This window comes from Lissotriton helveticus, chromosome 4_1 (genome assembly GCF_964261635.1).
Source record: "Lissotriton helveticus chromosome 4_1, aLisHel1.1, whole genome shotgun sequence".
Lineage (NCBI taxonomy): Eukaryota > Metazoa > Chordata > Amphibia > Caudata > Salamandridae > Lissotriton > Lissotriton helveticus.
The window spans coordinates 745,324,086-745,345,073 of NC_136063.1; positions in this window are offsets into that span (position 1 = coordinate 745,324,086).

The window sequence follows — 20,988 nt, forward strand, 5'->3', positions numbered from 1 at the left end:
CGAAGTTTCAAAACGTAAAAAGGAGTAAATCCAAACATATCCGGATTTAATATATCTTCTGAGCTCGATTCAAGCATACAATTGTTAAAGTATAAAACCTTTTATATTTTTTTTTAAAATACCAAGGTGTGTACATTCGGTCACACACGAAAGTTTAAAAAGACATTCGGCTCCATTTAATGAAAATTTTCATAATATTAAAAAAGAAGCCTAGGTTTAGTCTCTATGACGTATTATAAGTTCTTTGATGGGTCTATGAAGAAATTCAATAAGTTCAGATTGCAAAGTTTTCACGAAATATATAGGCGGGTGCGCGCAGTTGGTCGCGCACGAAAGCCTGGAAATGCGCTATCCATTTTATTGAGAACTGTTGCCGAGAGTGCGCACACCGGGTCGTGCACGAAAGTTTAGAAAGGCTATTTTTATTTAGAGGCAAATTTTAATGCGTTGAAAAAAAGGCAAGGTACAGACTTTCTAATTCTGTATCGCTTTACAAGGAGTCTCTATGCAACTTGAACAGTGAAGAAAACGGCTTGTTTCTGAAAAAAATATTGCCAGAACTTTATTGACAAAAGTATAGGTTGTATACACGAGATATTTCTGAATTAGCATTTTAAAAACCAATGAAATTCACTGAAAAACCCATAGGTTTTACACACGTTATAGTTAGGAAGTAGCATTTACAAAACCTATGAAATTCACTGAAAAAACCATAGGTTTGACACCAGTTATAGTTAGATGGAAATTCTACTGATATAAAACCAATGAAATTCCACGTTATAGTTAGTTGGACTCACTATAACTTGCGCGTGTAATGCACTGCTGATGACGTCACATATTACATCACTCATGACATCACTGATGACACCATCCAGTGAATGTGTGTCTTTCTGAAAAATAAATATGTGTTATATATGTATATATTATTGAATATCTTAGTGAATACATATATTAGTGAGTAATGCTTAAATATTTAAATATATGTATTAGTGTTTCACTTTGTGTATAAGTGGCTGCATGGGTTGATGAGTAGGTACATGTGTATGTATATAGGTTATTAGATGTTTTTCTTAGTATCAGTATGAGTGTTTGCATGCTTTGGTGGGAGTATTACTTAGTACATAGATGCAAGAATGACTGAGTCTCTGTTTGTATGTGTTTTGAAGACAGCATATGTGCAGGACTGTATGGGTGCATGAGTGTGTATATGTCTGTGTTAGTGAGTGAATGACTGTCTTATTAGTGTCTTTATCAGTAACTACATATGTTTTAATCTAGTATATGTGAATATTGATGTATATAAGTGAGTATATGTGAGAGTGAGGGATTGTAAGAGTTCCTGTTTAAATTAGTATGTGTTTCTATAAGTGATTTTTTAAGAGAGTAAGTATGTGTAAGTTTCCTTAGAAGTAAAGTGGTAGTGTGTGTATAGCTGTTTATGCAAATAAATGGATGTTCAATAGTTTATTTGCATGTGTGAGTATGTGTGTGAATAACTTTTGGATGACTGTCGGTGTGTAACAGGATGTGTAGGTGTATCACTACATATGATTAGTGAATAAATGTATGAGTGACTATATAGAACTGTTGGTGAATTAGTGCATGTGTATATAGATGGTGGAATTATTGAATTGGTTGTTGTAACTGGTATGGGTATCTCCATTTTTTTGAAAATTTTAGTTTCTATTTTTGAATATGTGTTTCAAGGGTTAGATTACAGTGAAAGGAGGTCTGTCACTGTGTCACAAGGATGGTGTCATCAGTGATGTCATGAGTGATGTAATATGTGACGTCATCAGCAGTGCATTACACGCGCAAGTTATAGTGAGTCCAACTAACTATAACGTGGAATTTCATTGGTTTTATATCAGTAAAATTTCCAGCTAACTATAACTGGTGTCAAACCTATGGTTTTTTCAGTGAATTTCATAGGTTTTGTAAATGCTACTTCCTAACTATACCGTGTGTAAAACCTATGTTTTTTAGGGTGAATATATATATATATATATATATTACATTGCTATAATGCACCCTCCCGCTGTGCTGGGTGCTGCTGTTGTAGAGCCTTACATCTGGAACCAGGCAGTACATCCCTATGCTGGACCCATAAGGGCTGTGCTTTTTGCTGTAGTATCAGAGCTTACTCCAGGCATCAGCCTATACATTGTTTTACTGAGCCGTCTGGCTCTATGCTGTATGCTGCACTACCAGAGCCCCATCGATATGATGAGACTATACATCGCTATACTGGACCCACAGGGGCTGAGTTCTGCGCTGCAGTATCAAAGCTCCACCCCGGAACCAATCTATACCTTACTATAGTGGGTCATCCGGTATCAAGCTATATATACAACGCTGTACTGCACCCTCGGTGGCTGAGCTGTGTGCTCCACTTTCAAGGCTCTCCACCAGGCTTTACATCACTATACTGGGCGCATGAGGGTTGTGCTTCAGTATCAAAGCGCTACATCTTGGTTGAGCTACATCTTGGCGCTATACTGGACTGTCTGTGCAGTATTAAGTGCTGCACAGCAGGACCCCCCATCCTGGGACTAGGCTATACAAGGCAATCCTGTGCCCCCCGGGCTGTTCCATGTGCTACAGTATCTGAGCGCTAGCTGTGGGACCAGGCTATATATCACAGCACTATACTGGACCCGCAGGGTGCTATGCTGCATGCTTTGGACAGCATGACCGTTCTTTACACTGGCACCAGACTACAGATTGCTTGTCTGGACCCTCGGGCTGTGCTACACCCTTCAGGGTACACCCCAGCCCTCGGATCCTATACTGGTCCCTGCTGAATAGGGTGTATATTTTTGATAAGACTCCCCATCTCTAGGATCAGCCAAACACCCCACACCGCAGCCCCAGACAGGCGGTGTAATTCTGTACCTCATCTGGAGCTCTGACGCGAGGCTGTGTGTGGGGTACTGGGCCTGGAACACTGCTGTGTGCTGTAGAATCACAGCCCGTAGGCCGGGCTGTACGTCGCATTGTAACCCTCCCCCTTTCCCCCGGCCGTGCTTAGTGCTGCAGTTCCAAGCTGTACGAATCTATACCAACCAGTCTGTACTATATACTGTGTGATCTGGCCCCATAGCTCGATCAAATGTTACTAAGAAATGTGACTAGTGTTTCTGCGAAGTGGACGGCCCTTTGCAAAAGTTGACTGATCACCTTTGTCACTGCTGGATTTGTATGTTACACTGGTACTAATAAGGCAACATTTTTCCAGAGACTTACCATCTGTAAAAATAATAAAGTATCAGAAAATATACTGCATTACGCGGCAGACTTTTATTTGCTGCATATTTTAGACAACACTGCGGCATAATTTTGTGCTCCATTGCTGCATATTTCCAGTGGCCCCAAAGCAGGCAGCACATGTTAAAAGTGCTTGTGCACGAAGCGGAGAGACTGAAGTTTGTGAACTTAGTTTGGTATGCGTGCAAATCCTGCATTGCCGCTCCTTGGTGAGTTGCAGCAACTACTGCTGAAATAAGGTCAATGGAGGGACCAAGGGGTGAGGTGGCCTGGCCTCAAGGGCAGGGCCTGCTTTAGCGCTGGTGGAGCCCTGTGCGACAATGTTTGATGCCTGATTCCCTCACTACCACCCTTTAACAGTGCCCCTCAAGTCTCCATACCCACACTCTCTCAGATGAATTTAACTTGATTTACAACACCACTGATACCAGTGTAGGGTGTCAAAGCACTTTACATCACACTCATTACATAGAGATAATCAATCATATGTGTGTAAATCTCTGTATAGGTAATGTTCCATAAGACAAAGGACTACAAGGTGTAGGAGTCACATGACACCCATACTAGTAGGCAGTGTAGTTTAATAGTGATTGGTCTGGAGAAACCCACTGAATTTAGAACGTAATACCATGATTGGGGGTTCTCTTTAAAAACCAGAACTGATTTCTATTCAAATGAACCCTTTTTGCAACATTAGGATAAATAGACATGCAGCTCTTAGATGACAGTTAATAGCTCACTGTTTTATGTTAGGATATTGACGTATAAACTGCAACTACCAAAAGAATCTCACTAACAAAAGCAGTAGCCACTGACCCATTTACATTATGTGCACTTTGTGATCTGAATGGTACATGTTCTTTGCAGCAGGCAAATTAGCCCTCTGCACTACCTTTCCATGAGTCAAAACTTCCACTTGACAAAACTCCATCTCTCTCTAGGACATTAATCATTGGAGTTATCATGATCTTTTTATTGTTGCCTAAAATTGCTGGAGGCCAAGAAGGAGGCAGCAAGTGCTTTTAGAAACATAATGTACTTGCAAGCACCTCACCCCACCCGAAGTCAGCGCCCGGTGCAGTCGCACCGTCCTAGAGCCACCTTGCGCAAGGGTCCTGTGACCTCGGTGACTGTCGTGCTATGGTGTGCTGTTCCAAAGTACTTAAAAAGTATTTTACTTCATGAAGTTTCTTTACATCAAATACGGATATTGAGCACTTTAAAATGGCTGCAAGTATATCGTGCAGCCGCGCTCCTTTCTTTAGAAGCTGCCGCATTATTCAGGTTACAGCAAGCTATGTCTAAAGAAAGGGGCATGGCCAACATTAAAGTGAAAGCATGGCATGGGGCGCTTTAGCCCCAAAAAAATCATTTGTATGTGAACAAATGTTTTTGGGCGGAATAAAACCTCCTCATGCCGTGTTTCACTTTAATAGTGGTCATGCCCATTCATAAGAAACGGCTTACTGTAACCTAAATACAGTGTCTAATGAAAGGGACGCAGTCACTATAATCGTGGTCTCCTATTTGCAAGAGTTTGAGCTTTTCGCATTAGAAATGGCAATTCCTTTAATATATGTGTCGGTTTTGAAAACACATAAATAAAAGGCATTGTCATTTACAATGCCAATAGCTGAAACTCACGCAAATGCAAGACCTATTGCATTGCAAATGCTTGTTACTCTAGGGGTCTGAATCATGTACACTTGGAATTACCAATCCCATTCCCTTTCCCTGAAAACCTAATTCTTGATCCCTACAATGATCTGCCCTTATCAGCAGCTACCATGTGACAAAGCAGTAAGACTGCGGTGCCCCATCCTTGTGGAGAAGGTGATAGCTGAGGTAAGGGCTGGGTAATGACTTGAATCTCCCAATGTCCATTTTCCAATAATCTTTTTGTCTTTTTGAGAGGTAAAGCAAGGTTCATTGACGTGAGACTAGTTAATCGATGATGATTTGAAAGTGTGGCAAAGCAGATTATTTCCAAAACAAACTGTTTTGAAGTATATAAGCAATTATTGCTTTAAAACCAGATCATACAAACAGAATGTCTGAAAATATGGATTATAAGCTTGTTTTTAAAAATGCCTCCTACCTCTGCCTGTTGCACTTAAACATTTGTGTGCCGCTCTGACGACAATCAAGTCACGGGATCAAGTGACAAAACCAATACTGTGCCTCCGGTTCCCCAAAGTACACATGTTCAGAGTGCACAGCAGGGGCTGAGAAGTTGACTGTTTTGTCAACAATCTTTGTCCAGGCTGATGCGGGGGCTTAGGAGGGAATGGGCCCAGCAGGCTGTAAAACTATAACATCCTGCATAAGAGGCTCAGGTAATGTGACATCTCTGCTGGGAGGTGCGGAAGGAAAAACAAAGGTACCACCCGCCGGTGTGTCCAATCTTCAAAGCATGTGTGTGCTTCTGGTCACCAAAAGGGCGGTGTGATTGTGGGAAAACAGCAGGCAAGACCCGCCCATGGATCACCCACGTGATGGCTGGTACCCCAGAGTAGACTCACAGGAAGGCTGATTGGGGCACGGCTAATTGATATGTTGAATTCTGGCATGCCTGCTCAGCGCTGTTCATGAATATTCTATCTCTGACGCGTAGTATTTAAATTTGAAGGTGCAGTTGCATGCTCATATATGTTAGACAATTTTAGCGTGCTGGTGCTGCCTCATTGGTAGTGTGTCTCAATTGTAGTATTGTTAGAGAGGGCTAGAATACGTGACTAATGTATTTTAATGCGGTCATGCGGACAGTAGCATTAAAATGCGTTAGCCGAAAGCCTGATGCCGCCTTACCTAACCCAGCCCTGAAACTGCGAAAAGTGAAATTATAATAACAACTTTATTATAATTTTATCTTTCCTGCATTTGTTTAAGTTTTTATGTTAATCGCAGCGCCCATCATGAGCTGAAATTAACATGAAAACTTGCACAAATGCACACAATCACCCCGCAGCCCAGCTATATTAGGAAAAGAAATGCAGAAACATAGCTGCCAAGGTTTCAAATTGCTATGTGGGACGCTTTCAAACCTACCTTAACACCGTTCACGTAGGTCTGTATGTGAGGAAATGGACCGTTTTTCACTTTTTAAAGCAAAAGTTTGGAGTGATATTTGGCGCTGCACCCACATGCAGGGTCTGGTTACTGGCGCACATAGCCTAGGTTGCAGCGCACATAGACCTTACACTGCCGCACACATAGGAAAAAAATTAGAGGGAACATTGAGTGCAGGATGGTTGGGTCATAGGTGTGTTGATCATGTGGCATCCCAGAATGCCCCCCTATAACCTTTAAGTTTTACTTAAAACCCTTTGAACAAGAGAGGTGACAATGATAGAAAGGATGCCCAGCTGGAAGGAGAATCTACCTGATACCCTACCAGGATAGACTAAAGACCTTGTCTCCAGCTGAACCCCAAGATTAGGATGGATCTCTCCAGGGCCAGTGGTACTGGTCTGCTTATGCACTGTGAGGACCAGTTGGGGGTAAAACCTGCTGGAGGACCCTGGAGGGTTTACCTAAAATCTCTATGAAAAAGCCATTCACATGTGCTATGCAAGACAGCAAGGAGGCTCTTGGACCTGGGGAATGTGGCTCTAGGGTGTTCTGCTGGGTGCTCAAGGAGTGGTTCCGCAAGATTCTTCCATCATCAAGAGAGGAGCACCAGGAGCCAGGCAGAAGGGAAGAATGGGGCAGGGAAACATGAAATCAAGATCCCACAAAATGCACCCTTTAGATTCAGGAGGATGATGCTAGGCTTAGTGGCCAGGAGAGGATGATTAAAAGGGGGTACACATTTTACTGGTTTTGTATGAGTTAAACTTGAGCCTAACTATAACTTCTCTGTAGCCTTTGGATTTTCAGTTAATTAAAAAAAAATGTTTTCCATTTCCTAACTATAACATCGCTGTATCCTTTGTTTTTTTCTGTGAATTTCAAGGTTTTATAAATGCTAATTTCTAACTATAACATCCCTGTAACCTTTGATATTTTCAGTGAATTTCTAAGATTTTTCAAATGTTATTGCCTAACTATAACGTCCATGTAACCTAGCAATTTTGTATTCAGTTTTTAAGGTTTTTAAATTGTATTTTCAAACTTAAATGGTTATATAACGTGTATTGTAATAACCTTGTATTTTCTTCAGTGGATTAATAAGTGTCTTTTTGTTTTTCTTTGAATCTTTTTATATTCGCTACAACGTTGCGATACCCGTGGTGACGTCGCGAAAGTTGCATGTTTTTGAGGAAGTCTTAAAAATATTTATAGGCAGATTTTACTTAATAGCAGGCACTAGTTGTTCAGTAATTTAGAGTTTATATTTGAGCTTGCGTGATGGTTTTGTGAAAAACCTCTTCATTGTTGTGTTTTATATATTCACGGTGACTCTGTAGACAGCGTCGTCATCAGTAGTTGCAGAGTGTGTGTGTTTTTTTTTTTTAACTCGGGAACACATACTTACACATATTTTAATCAATGTATGACATAAGTTGTTTATTGATATACTCTTCAAACCTAACTTTGTGGAAGAAGTTTTCAATTAAAAACCTTTTACTTGGTGTTTTGCATGATCACGGCGTTGATGACCTCAGCAACAGTGGTGAACGAGGATTTTTGGTAAATTGTACAACATATTTATACATATTACATTGGATGATCCACATTGGAGGTTTACTATCAGTAGATGATCGTGATTGTGTAGCAAAATTGCAAAACAAATGCAAACATTCCATGAGCACACCTCATGACATGGTCAGTGACATCACTGATGAAATCATTGATAATCTCTGAAATAACATCAGTGATGGCATCATCCACAGACCCACTCACTCACCCATTAACAGACCCATACACCTACTGACACACATACTCCCTCACTCATACAGCCACTCACCGATCCATACAGCTACTCACACACCCACCAACCATGCACACTCCCACTCACAGACATATACAGCCACTCACAACTCACTCACACATGCATACAACCACTCACATACCCATTCACACACCCACATGCCATTCGCTCACCGATACAGCCACTTACACAGCCACTCACTCAGCTGTGCAGCTAATAACAGAACTACTCACTCACCCATACAGACACTCACACATCCATTTACTCTTCTATAAAACCACTTACATACCAATTTGCACATCAATACAATCACTCACGTGCCCACTAACTCATCTATACAGCCACTCACACAAATGCTTACTGTTCAAAGCAGTCACTCACACATCCACTCACTTACCCATACACCCAGTCAAACAGCCACTCAGGCACCCATATGGACCCATAGAGCCACTCATACACACACTCATCCACCCATAGAGCCATTCTATAGCCACCACAGTCACTGATAAAGCCACTCACACACTCACCCATCCATACAGCCACTTATACAACCACTCACCCATATAATCACACATCTACCTAGTCACCCATACAGCCACTCACACACCAACTCACACACTGATAGAGTCACACAGCCACTCAATTTACATATATTAGACCCACAATCACTCATTAGTAGTACAAATAAGTTATATTTAACGTATGCAGAAGCTTAGTATATATATATTTAAGTCTTAGAAACATTTACAAAACACGTTGACAGCCCCACACACATTTTGGGCTCAATCCTGGATTTGATTGCCCTCTGTGACTGGTCTGATCATCATTTTATCTCCTTCTGTATCATCAAACCTTGGTCTAAGAAAGATCACAAGCAAAGAAACCCAGGCACTGGGAACAATCTTTCCGAAACACAAACATGAATGAATTGATATCCCTAAGCAATAATACCTTGCCTCCACCTATTGACATGTCTGAGGTACAGGAGCTCACGGTGCATTACAACAATTCCATATTGAGTATTCTAGATACAATTTACCCCTTACAACTGAGAAAAAGTCTACTAAAGACTCCAAACCTTGGTTCAATTATAGTTTAAATACAGATAGGTGCAATCTGAAACTCACCAAACGATCCTGGACAGGCTCTCCATCCCTTGAATCCATTATGCTCCTGAGATCTAGAAGGAGCACTTACAACAAATATATCAGGAGTGTGAAATTGAACTTCTTCAGAAGCCAACTAGAAAATGCCAGAAACAGACACAAAAACTTTTTTAATTAATCAAACTCCAATCCAACTATCTTTCATCTCTTCTACCAATGGTTTCCAGTACATGGCTAAATTGTGATGTGCTTGCCTCCTTCTTTCATGAAAAGACAAATAAGATTGAAAGTGATCTCCAGACCGTGATGAACCAACTGACTGTCCCATTCCCTACCAACCCTGCATCCCCTCCTCCTTCTCAGCCTCTGCCTGCTCCAGGGTTCACTCCCAAAAATAACGCCTTCTGGTGCCAATTCACACCCTCTGATGAAATCTCTATACTCAACTTGCTACTTTGAAACCCGCAAAGCACTTCAATGACCCTATACCCTCAGGTTTCGTCATTGAGATGAAGTCATCCTTAATACCACTCTGGACCAAAATAGTAAATGCCTCACTATGTCAAGGTATGATCCCGGATTGTTTAAAGTTGGAGCAGGTCACGCCCATCCTTAAAAAATCCACTGCGGATCAAGATGACCTTAATAACTTCCGACCTATCACTAGCATTTCAATTCTGTCGAAGCTTCTAGAAAAGTGTGTTAATGTCCAACTATGTAACCACAATGATCAATTCCAGCTTCTACATCAATTACAATTTGGTTTTCAGCAGGGCCATAGTACTGAAATGGCCCTTACTCACATAGTGGATGATGCTCTTAGAATGCTGGATCGAAATGAAGCCTGCCTTCTAATCATCCTTGACCTCTTGCCAGCTTTTGATACGGTCAAACATGACAACCTCCTGGACTTACTGGAACGCAGGATGGGTCTATCAGGTTCAGTGCTAAACATGTCTGTCTCCTTTCTTAACAACAGAATGCAAAGAATTAAAGCCAATCAAACCCTTTCCAACTCTGTGCTGTCCACAGTTGCGGTATGTATTGCGACTTATATAGCGCACGTATCACCCGAAGGCATCAAGGCGCTTGCCTTGGGAACCCGTCCTGGCTTTTCCCTGTGAGATAACCCCTACTGGGTATCCCCAGGGTGAAAGCCAGGCATCCCGCTGCGGGTGGGCCGCCGTAGTGGAGATTAAGCAACTATTGCCCAGAGTTGCAGCGTGGGACCCCATGATTAGAATAGGCACCGAGGCGAGAATTATCAAGTCCGTGGACATTTTGGGCTCAGGACCCTGTCGCGTCGGGAATTGAACCCTGGTCCCGGGCCAGACCTCTGCATCAGGGTCTGCCGCTTTAATCAGTGAGCCACACTCCTCCCCAGGTCCGTCAGGAGTCTACACTCTCACCCACGCTCTTCAACTGGTTCACGCAGCCTCTAACGGAAATGCTCAAATCATCAAACATTCACTATCATATGTATGTGGACGACACCCAACTGTACCTGAAAATCTCCTCCCCTGAAGACATCAGGTCACTCAGCTCAAACTTACTCAAAACACAACACTGGCTGACTTCTGAACATCTCAATCTAAACTCCTTCAAAATGGAATTCCTTCTTATTTCTCCACCTAAACAGGCCCCTGTCATTGTTGAATACATGAAACACCTAATGGTCCTCAACTGTACCCCACACATCATTGACTCCACAAGTCTCTTGGAATAATACTTGCATGAGCACATCAGCTCAGCCACCAAAGGGGCAAACTTCCAAATGAGTATCCTAAGAAAGATAAAACCCTTCCTACCCCCGGACGACTTCAAGTCGGCTATTCAAGTGCTAGTAATTTCCAGATTGGAGTATGGTAGTTCAATGCTCTGTGGGCTACCTAGCAACAAGTTGGTACCGCTCAGGGCCTCCCTGAATTCAGCAGCAAGGCTTATCAAGGGATCCAGAAGAAATATCCGCATTACACCGTACCTGAAGTCCCTAAACTGGCTGCCTTTTGAGGCTAGGATATATCTTAAAATTGCTTGCATGACACACAAAGCTCTTCACCATAATATTCCTTTGCACCTAGCTCAAAAACTGGAACTCTCTGGTGGTAGCAGATCCCTTAGGAGTTCCAGCACCCTGTTGCTAAAACCTCAAAAGTTCCAAAGAAAGAAAACCTCTAATTGAGCTTTCTCAGGTATTGCCCTGAGAATCTGGAACTCCTTGCCTACGGAAATCAGACTGAATCCCTCAATGGCATCTTTCAAAACAGAAGTGAAAGCACTACTGATGAATACTCTCTGATCTGAAATGTACCTATTCCCACCCGGCACCATTTGATGTTGGTTCCTCAACAAGCTTGTTTTTCTCCTCCTGTATAGACTTCCCTGCCCAGAGAGGCGCTGCTACAATGTATTTCTCACCTGATCCTTTGACTGTTTTCAACATCCCCATTTTTTTTTCCTCATATGTGCTCATTTATATCCTCTTTGCGGTGTTGCGATATATGTAAATGTAAATGTATTTTGATTTATATAGCGCACAAATCACCCAGGGGTCTCAAGGCGCTTGCTTAGGGAACCCGTCCTGGTATTCCCCTGTGAGATACCCCGGCAGGGTATTCACAAGGTGAAAGCCAGGCATCCCGCCGCGAGGGGCCGTAGTGGAGATTAAGCAAGCTATTGCCCAGAGTCGCAGAGTGTGACCCCGTGAGTCGAGTAGGCACCGGAGCGAGAATTGTCGAGTCCGTGGAATTTTTGAGCCCGAGACCCGCCGAGGCAGGGAATCGAACTCTGTTTCATGGCTGATCTCAGCTTCCGGGTCTGCCGCCTCTAACCACTGAGCCACGCTTCTCCACATATTGTTCCTCTTGTATACACCAGTATTTTATGTACTACGGCTGCTGTTACTGACTCACTTGTCTCACTCTTTTTTGTCTTTGATCATTTGTAAAGCACTTTGATACCTGCCTGGTTCATGCTTGAGCTATATAAAACTATAAATAAATAAATACATAAATAAATAAATATCTCGTCTTATCCTTCCGTCTTGCTACCTCACCTTTCTCTGTTTACATTACTTCCCCCCACTCCCACCTTACTATCTTTCTACATTATTTTCTATCGCTCCCTGTACTTCTCGTCTTTCACTGTACTGTTCTCGTTAAGTCTCTATCCATCTACTGTTTCCAGCTTCATCCCATTTCTCCTGCTCAGCAGGGTCACAGCTATCTGTCTACTCAAAGAGATGCATACATATAAAGAGGAAAAGAGGGGCAAGGCAAGGGAAGATAAATTAGGAGAAAGGTATTATATTTTAACCAATGGAATCATGAAAATCCTCTGATCAGTGCATTTATTTTCACTTTTGCAGTAAGAACTGCAGTTGTGTTGGCAGACACATTTGAGATTACAAATATTCAGCAGCTAAAGCTACAATTGCAAGTGTTATGTGAGGATGTCTATGTTATGTTATGTTAGGTGACACTTGTAAAGCGCACTGACACCGGAGGTTTCCTGGCGCTGAGTGACAGAGTAAGTGAGTGTGAGGCCAGGGGAGGCAGGATTAGCCTGAAGAGGGGAAGAGGAGGGTTTTGAGCAATTTCCTGAAATGAAGAAGAGTAAGGCTGGACTTGATGGGAAGAGGGAGAGAGTTCCAGAAAGCGGGGGCTAGGTGAGCAAAGCGACGACCGCCGAATTTCTTGGTTTTGATTTTAGGGGCGGCTAACAGAGGAAGATGGGCTGATCGGAGGTTGCGCATAGGTCGGTGTGGGGTGATGAGTGTGTTCAGAAAGACGGGGCTAGTGCAGTGAAGGGCTTTGAACGTGAGACAACCCAGTTTGAAGGTCGCCCTTTGTTCCATAGGCAACCAATGGAGTCTATGGAGCAGGGGTTTTGCCGATTGCCACTTGGGAGTTTTGTAAATGAGGCGGGCCGCCTGGTTCTGTACTACCTGGAGGCGACGAGACAGTGATTGCGGGAGTCCGTAGTACAGGGAGTTTGAGAAATATAGTCGGGCTAGTACCAGGGAGATGATAACCTGGACCAGTGCGGCAAGAGGCAATAGGTGACTGACTTTGCGAATTATTTTCCGGAGCTGGTGCATACAAGAGGAGGTCTCAGCACTTACTTGGGCTTTAAGGGAGAGCTCGCCATCGATGATCACACCCAAGCTTTTCACTGATTTGACCGGGACTGGGGAGGAGCCTAGCTCCGCAGGCCAAACTTGCGGGCCCCAATGGGCAGGGCTAGATCCAGAGAGAAGAAGCTCAGTTTTCCCTGGATTTAATTTAAGTTGGTTGTAATTCATCCACTGTTGGATGTGGATCATGACGGTATGGAAGTTGCTGACGGCATTCAGGGAATTAAGTGGGAAAACGATCTGCAAGTCATCAGCGTAGTTGTACACTGTGATGTCCCATGACTGAAGGGAGTGAATCAAGGGCCGGAGGTAAAGGTTAAACAGTAGGGGCGAGAGGGAGGAACCTTGGGGGACTCCACAGGACGTGGGTGTTTTGTCCGCTGTGTATGGACCAAGGCGGCGGGCTTGTGTTCTTCCAGTCAGGAAGGACTCCGTCCATTTAAGGGCAGAGCCCTGGATGCCTGCCTGTTCGACATGATGGAGAAGGATGTTATGGTCCACCGTGTCGAACGCGGCCGACAAATCCAGGAGTACGAGGGCTTGAGGGATCCCTGCATCGGCATTCCTCCTCAGTGTGTCTAGGACAGCTAGGATGACGGCCTCGGTAGAATGAACCGGCCGAAAGCCGGCCTGATTAGGCTCGAGATGGCAGGAGGTCTCGATGAAGCTTGAGAGACATCGGGTGACATGGGCTTCCATTAGCTTGGAAAAATAGTGTAAGAGGGAAATGGGGCGATAGTTAGAGGGATCCAGGGGGTCTGCACCAGGTTTCTTGAGGAGGAGCAATAGGATGGCCTCCTTGAAGGATCTGGGGACAATACCACTGCTGAGAGAGCCATTCAGCAGGGGTAGGATACAGTCGGGTAAATTGAGACAAATATTCCGCAAGACCGAAGGAGGGCAGCAGTCTCTCGGGGAGCCCGATTTGACCCGGGTCGCGAGTTCCGCTAACGTGTTGGAATTGAGAATGGGGAATTGATTGAAAGATAGTGGATTGTTGGGGGAGATGTCCAGGGGTTGAGTCTGAAGGAGAGGGGGTATTGAGTCCTTAATTTTCATGATTTTTTCAATAAAGAAGAGATTGAGGGCGTCACAGATCTCTTGAGTAGGGGTCTGAGCTGGGAGGGTTCTGTCGTCTGTAGTCAATTCATTCATAATTTTAAAGACCTCCTTTGATTTATTGTCCGCTGACGACAGTCTATGTGAAAAATGCTCCGACTTAGCTAAGGTAATAGCAGTTTTATATTCTTTGCGTGCAGCAATATATAACAATCTAGCTGGGTCAGAGTAGTTGCGTCTCCAGGTCCGTTCCCGCTGGCGCACCTTCAGCTTGTGCTGCTTAAGGTCGTCAGAAAACCATCTATGAGAGTTATGGTGTCTGGTGCGAGGGAATTTAGTTAGGGGGGAAAATTGGTCGCTGGCCGACTTTAGCCAAATGCTAATGTCACCTTCCATTGCATCAATGTTGGCAGGGGAGATGATGATTGGACGAGTATTGGCCAAAGTGGTAAGAAAGCCTTGGGAGTCATATGAACTCCATTTACGTGAAAGGCCGCCAGCCATCAAGGGGGCAGAGATCCTGCCAGCGACGGTGATGGTGGTGTCTACAAGGTAATGGTCTGACCAGACACAGGGGGAGATAGATGGTTGAGATAAAGCTAGATTATAGGTCCATATCTGGTCGAGAATGTGGCCTTTGATGTGGGTTGGTGAGGAAACTTGTTGGGACAGGTTCAGACTGTTGAGGACTTCAAAGAGTTCTGTGGCGTGCGGACCGGCATTGGCGTCATTAAACCAATAATTAAAATCGCCAAAGAGGACGAAACTAGAGTGCAGTGTGAGCAGATTGGACAACTGTTCGCTCATGATGGTAGAGAAAGATGGCATGGGGTATGGGGGCCGGTAAAGGAGTAGGAGCGTGAGGGCGCCAGCAACAGTTTTCAGACTGATGAGCAGGTTATCTACCTCGGGAAGGGTGAGGGAAGACGAGGAGATAACGTCAAGGTGCTTTGATATAATGGCAGCCACCCCTCCCACCGGCCAATCCCCAGGGCGGTCGTCGTGAAGAATATAATAGTCGGGGGAGGGCCGCCAGAATGACAGGGAGGGAGTCTACGCTAAGCCAGGTTTCTGTGAGCAGGAGTATGTCAGGTTTATTAGTAGATAGCAGGATGTAGATATCATCTTGGTGTTTTACCAAGGAATGAGTGTTCAAATACGCCACCGTGACGGGAGTGTCGCTCTTGGCCAGTTTAGGCGGAAGTATGCCACTTCTGGGTGTGTGTGAGACAGAGCGTGCAAGACCAGCTGTATTTATGCGCCTGATGGTTACAGGAGATGGTGGGGGATATGGGTGCTGTAGCTCCCTGAGGAATTTGGCCGAATAGGAGATAGGTTGCTCGGCATGGGTGGCCCCTAGGCCCGGTCTGGCGCGGACGGGCGCAGACGGGCTTACCTTATGCGCACCTTTGGCGCGCATCCGGCGCGCCCGCTGCACTCGTCTGCTGCGCTTCCGGGGAGGTGGGAACATTTTGTACTAGTCAGGGTGGGAGGGCCGAGCAATTGTTCTGCTCGCCCTCTGACTCACCCTGGATGGTGGTGGGAGTATGAGGAGCAGCACCTAATCGGCTGCTGGAGCCTCGTATGGAGCGCTAGCGTGGGCAGGAGGTAAGGAGTGCCTCGTGAGGGATTGAAGTATTAAAATCACAGCAATCACAGCCAATACAATTTTTTAAGTAAAATATCGCTACAACAAGTAAGATTTTACAATTAAAATCACGGCGTCCCCGGCTTTCCGCCTCAGGGACCTTACACTAGGTTGGTTGGTCTGTCTAACGTTGGTATTATGCACTAGTCCACTAAACATGCAACAAGTCACCCTTAACATGTTTATTCCTACAATCGAAGTAACAATCTAGTTACATGCCGAATGAGTTCCACATAAAATGCTGTGCAAATAAAAGAAAATCAGGATCCAAATTCAGAAAGCAGTAGTTTTATCAATGCTTATTCAAGCACTCTTTTGGTACTTTTTGGCTAGAGGACACTAGACATCTTGAGGGTTCAGCCGCTTTGTGTGTCTCTTTTCTGAAGGTTTGCCATAGAGCTAAATATTGTTTGACATCACGATGAGGAGCAGCTCCTCCATTGGAGGGGAGGATCGTCCTCCCATTTAAGTGCCTCCCACAGCCCCAGAGATGAAAAATAAAATGGAAATGTATTCCCATTCTATTTTTCCTCCTCCTGTCCTGAGCCAAGCACCAGGACGGGGCGGGGCCTATGAGTGACAGCAGGGAGGAGTTACGGGCAAAGGGCTGCTTTTGCACTGTTTAAAGTGCCCATGTCCCTTTGGCTGGTCGTCTTGCTATGGCCATCTACACTTGCACACTTTACAACTTTCAACTCAGCTGTCTTAAGACAGCTATGTTGAGAGCAAGTGCAAGCATCCAGTTCCCTTGGGAGCACCGACAGACGCCGCTCCCACCAATCAGTGCCCTGCTCGCATTCTGTTTAACAGCAAGTGAGCAGGCCAGGTTTGTTTGTGGGAGTTTGCTGGGCCTGCACTGTAGTCTCTGCAGAAGAGGTTGGAGTGAGAAGAAGGCGCTGTCATCACGATCGGTAAGTGTTTTTCATTTTAATTTTTTTAAGTAGATGCTAGCCTCCACTGATTACGCGGGCTATCTCTTGAATGGGGAAACACATTTATAGTTGCTTCAAACAGGGGGCCCCCAAATATATATTTTCCAGTGCGCCACAAATTCTTAGGTAGTAAGTGTACATAAACATGCTAGGGGTTACACATTAATACATAAGTGGGCATTTTTTTATGAAAGCACAAATAAAGGCATGGATACCTAGACATGAACATATGTGACTGGACCCATGTGGTCATTACGCACTGGTTTGTGGATTCATTCATTCATATGTATGTGAATGCACCTTGGTGTCACTCGGTTGCTTTGGCTATTGTATGAACACTGTGGGAGGAATTCTCCTTTTGGGCGTGATCCTCAGTATTATGCTGCTGGGTTATGAGAGTAGAAATATTCAGAGCTGCAGAGAGACAGACATCAGGAATAAGGATGTTCAAGAGAGATACATTGAAAACGGAAGGCATTTGTAATACTCTGCTTAAAAAACAGGTAATTTTATTTAAAAGCTAAAGTTGTCATTCGTGCCCAGTGAAACATAGTTTTGTGCTGATCTGTTATTTTGGATACTTGTTACATGCACACCACGGACTGTATTTTCTCTTGGCATGACCTGCTGTAGTGCAGGAAGGAAGCTAGGTCGAACCAAAGTGAATAAATATTCAGGGCAGCAGAAAGAGTGAGCGGGAAGGAGGGTTGTTTGGAAGAGATGAACTGAAAACAGAGATAGCTACTAAGATTTTGAGCTCAGAAAATTAGCAGAGTTGCCATTCACGCCTAGCCATAGGGCTTGCTAATAATTTCACTACTTCTACAAAATCATGAGGAATTTCACAAAATGTGCCTAATGCCATATTTTCAATATTTGCCAGATGTTGCAGTCTTTATCGATATTTCTATTAGTCCTAATAAACTCTTTCACGAGTCATGTACATTAATACGATAGTATAACTATTAGTGTTGCTATCAGTGTTCTTATTTTAAAAACACAATGCATAGTGTTAATCAAATAACCATAAGGCACTACATAATTTAAATACATTATTTCCACTATGCACCATGTACTAGAGTTTAGTGTTTTATCTTTTCTTTAACTATAGTTTTATGGGGCTGGCATCTGTTTTCATTAGCATAATATCACGTTTAGTGGGGAAACACAGTTACATGTAGGAAACACTTTTGTCTGCATGGCATTTAATTTATGGGACTGGGTAGCAAATGTTTGTGCTTGGAAGAGTTTGAATATCACAAGTTTAGGCGACTAGGATGTCTCAATGCATTGAATGCTTGCAGCTGAAACAAGCAGTGATCAATAAGCCGTGGGTTTGAACGACAGCAAGACTCACTCAGCCTTTGATCATCTTGTAGTTCAGTAACTGACTATGTGCACATAAAGTTAAACATTCAGCAATCAAACCATATGCCACAGATTACATGGGTCAGAGGTGCAATGAAAGACTTGAAAAAGATTTTCAAATGCATACAAGGGCAGAGATCAGAACTGTAAAAAACAATGCTATTCCTGTTACACAGTATGGCCACGAAAGTTAGGCAATGAAGAAACAGGCCAGAAAGAGCATAGATGCCTTTGAACTGCGGTGTTGGAGGAGGCTCCAAATAACACCAAGGAAAGCTAGCCAAACAAATAGATGTTTCAACTGGAGTCAAACCTTTCTCTTGAAGAACAGATGATAGGTTTACAGTTATAATGGATATAATGTGAACACCGAATTCCAGGAAAGGATTGTGATGCTTGGAAAGGTCAAAGGAAATGGTAGTGGAAAGCCACCAGCAGGATTACTGGACTCAACCACAACAACAATGAACAAACCATTGTAAATTGGAAGACTCCGATGGTGGAAAATGTTTGTAGCCTCCTTCTGTTGAAATATCACCTCCACCATAGGCTACCAACTACTAACTGTGCATTAAAATTGATTTTGTTTAGGTCAGGCTGACAGATCTCTACACTGCAATAGATCCAATGGGTGAAGTCTAAACTGTATTATTTAACAGAACATAATATCTGACATACAGGTTAATGACCCATCAGGCTAAACATGGCAGACTAATTTTATGCTTACAGGGGAATCATTAGGTTCTTTGCTACCTTCCACAACAAAGAAGTAAGAGAAGTAAGAAGACAAAAAGCATACTAGATAAGATTACATTGAATCTCAAAGAGAAGTTGGAGCTTAGCTGTATGGTGTAGGATTGAGTAACATTTCTATTACCCATGGAACTGGGAAATCTCAGGAACACAGCTGTATTTCTGCACATGTGTGGCAGTGTGGTGGGCACAAAATGTATTCTAAAGCCATGGTTGTCCACTTCTGAATAAGTTTACTACTTTTTCACTAGTCACAAAATCCAAGTATAAATTTACTCCAAAAACATATACATCTCACCCAATTTGAAGGTCCTGGGAGCAACACATTGTTGATTAATTTACACTTTTTGGCTATTCACAAAATGTGAGTGCAAGCTACACTTTTTGAGTAAGTTTTGGATTTAGTGAGAGTAATTCTTAAAGAATAGGTGGAGCTTGGCACTGTGATGTAGGGCTCAGTAAGATTTCATTACCCATGCAGTTGGTAAATCATGGGAGCACTGATGTGTTTCTATACATGTGTGGCAGTATGGTTGGCACCAGTGGCATTCCAAAGATATGGTTGTCCAATTATGAGTAGGTTTTCTACTTTTTGTCTAGTTACAAGATCTTAGTGTAAATTTACTCCAAAAGTGTAACTTACATGTCGCACCAAAATAAAGGGTCTGACCTCACAGATGATGGCGTAGATATTATCACAGATGACATCATCATTAATATTAGATGTCACCTTACCATTCGGATCCTCATCATGGATCTACATAATATTTTCTTATGTTGTTTTGTGCAGCTCCTTAAAGTAGTCTGTGGGCTGCTGTGATGGAGGCGGGTCTTTTACCCATGTCTATAGCCAGAATTTTAATTGGGCAAAACTTGATTTGGAATGGCACAAAGTGCAGATTTGCTGAAAGGTCTCATTTACATCAAAAATGTCTAAATGTTGTTGTTACTCATGTCAATCCTAGTGTGAATTGGAATGGTATAAAGTGTGTAAGCTATAAGCAGACTTTCAAAGGAGATTAAGGCTAGTGTACATGTAAAGCATCAAATGAGGCAAGATATTCATGCCAGATCTGGCTTTATAAAATTGCTTATTCTGTGTTTCCGTCTACTACAGAAGTCAATAAATACTGCATATAAATGTAATTGTGTGAGATTGGTGTTCATTTGTATAAGTGATCTCCAGCACATAGAAAGAGGAATAAGCCTTTAAGGAAAGTTTTTGTGCTGGAAGGTATAACTACCCACATAAAAAATCCTGCTCATAACGCAGGCACCTTTTCACTATGATGACACATTGGTGTTAGCCAGCACAGTTTGCCAGCACCACAAGGAATCAGAAATGTGCCATATGTCAGCAGAAATGTGTATTTCTGCTCTCTCCGTTCGACATGTGCAGCAAGTTCCTGTGTTGTGGTGCTTTGCCTGAACCATTAATAAATCTGGCCCTACTTTCATAAAATGCTACAGTAATAATTTGTCTTTAAAAGGACTGCTTTGAATGTAGGACCATGCATTTGTGTCTTACCTTACTTACATTACAGTGGAGATATGCCATCTATTTGAAGATTGCCACGAGCAAAGACATTGATTTTGCAATAGCTTAATAAATCAGAGTCTTAAAAAAAATCGAGTGTATGGATTTCATTATCGAACACTAGAAAGGTTCATCAGAAGAACAACAAGACCCCTAACTTTGATCCTTGTATATATAAATGTTTTTCTATAGTTTGAACATGTTTATTTTTAACATTTATATTTTAAGTGAATACAAGGGTGTGCTGAATGCATTAAAGCGTGGAATTGGAATGATCACAAATTGAATTACTTCTTGAATACATAAGTTC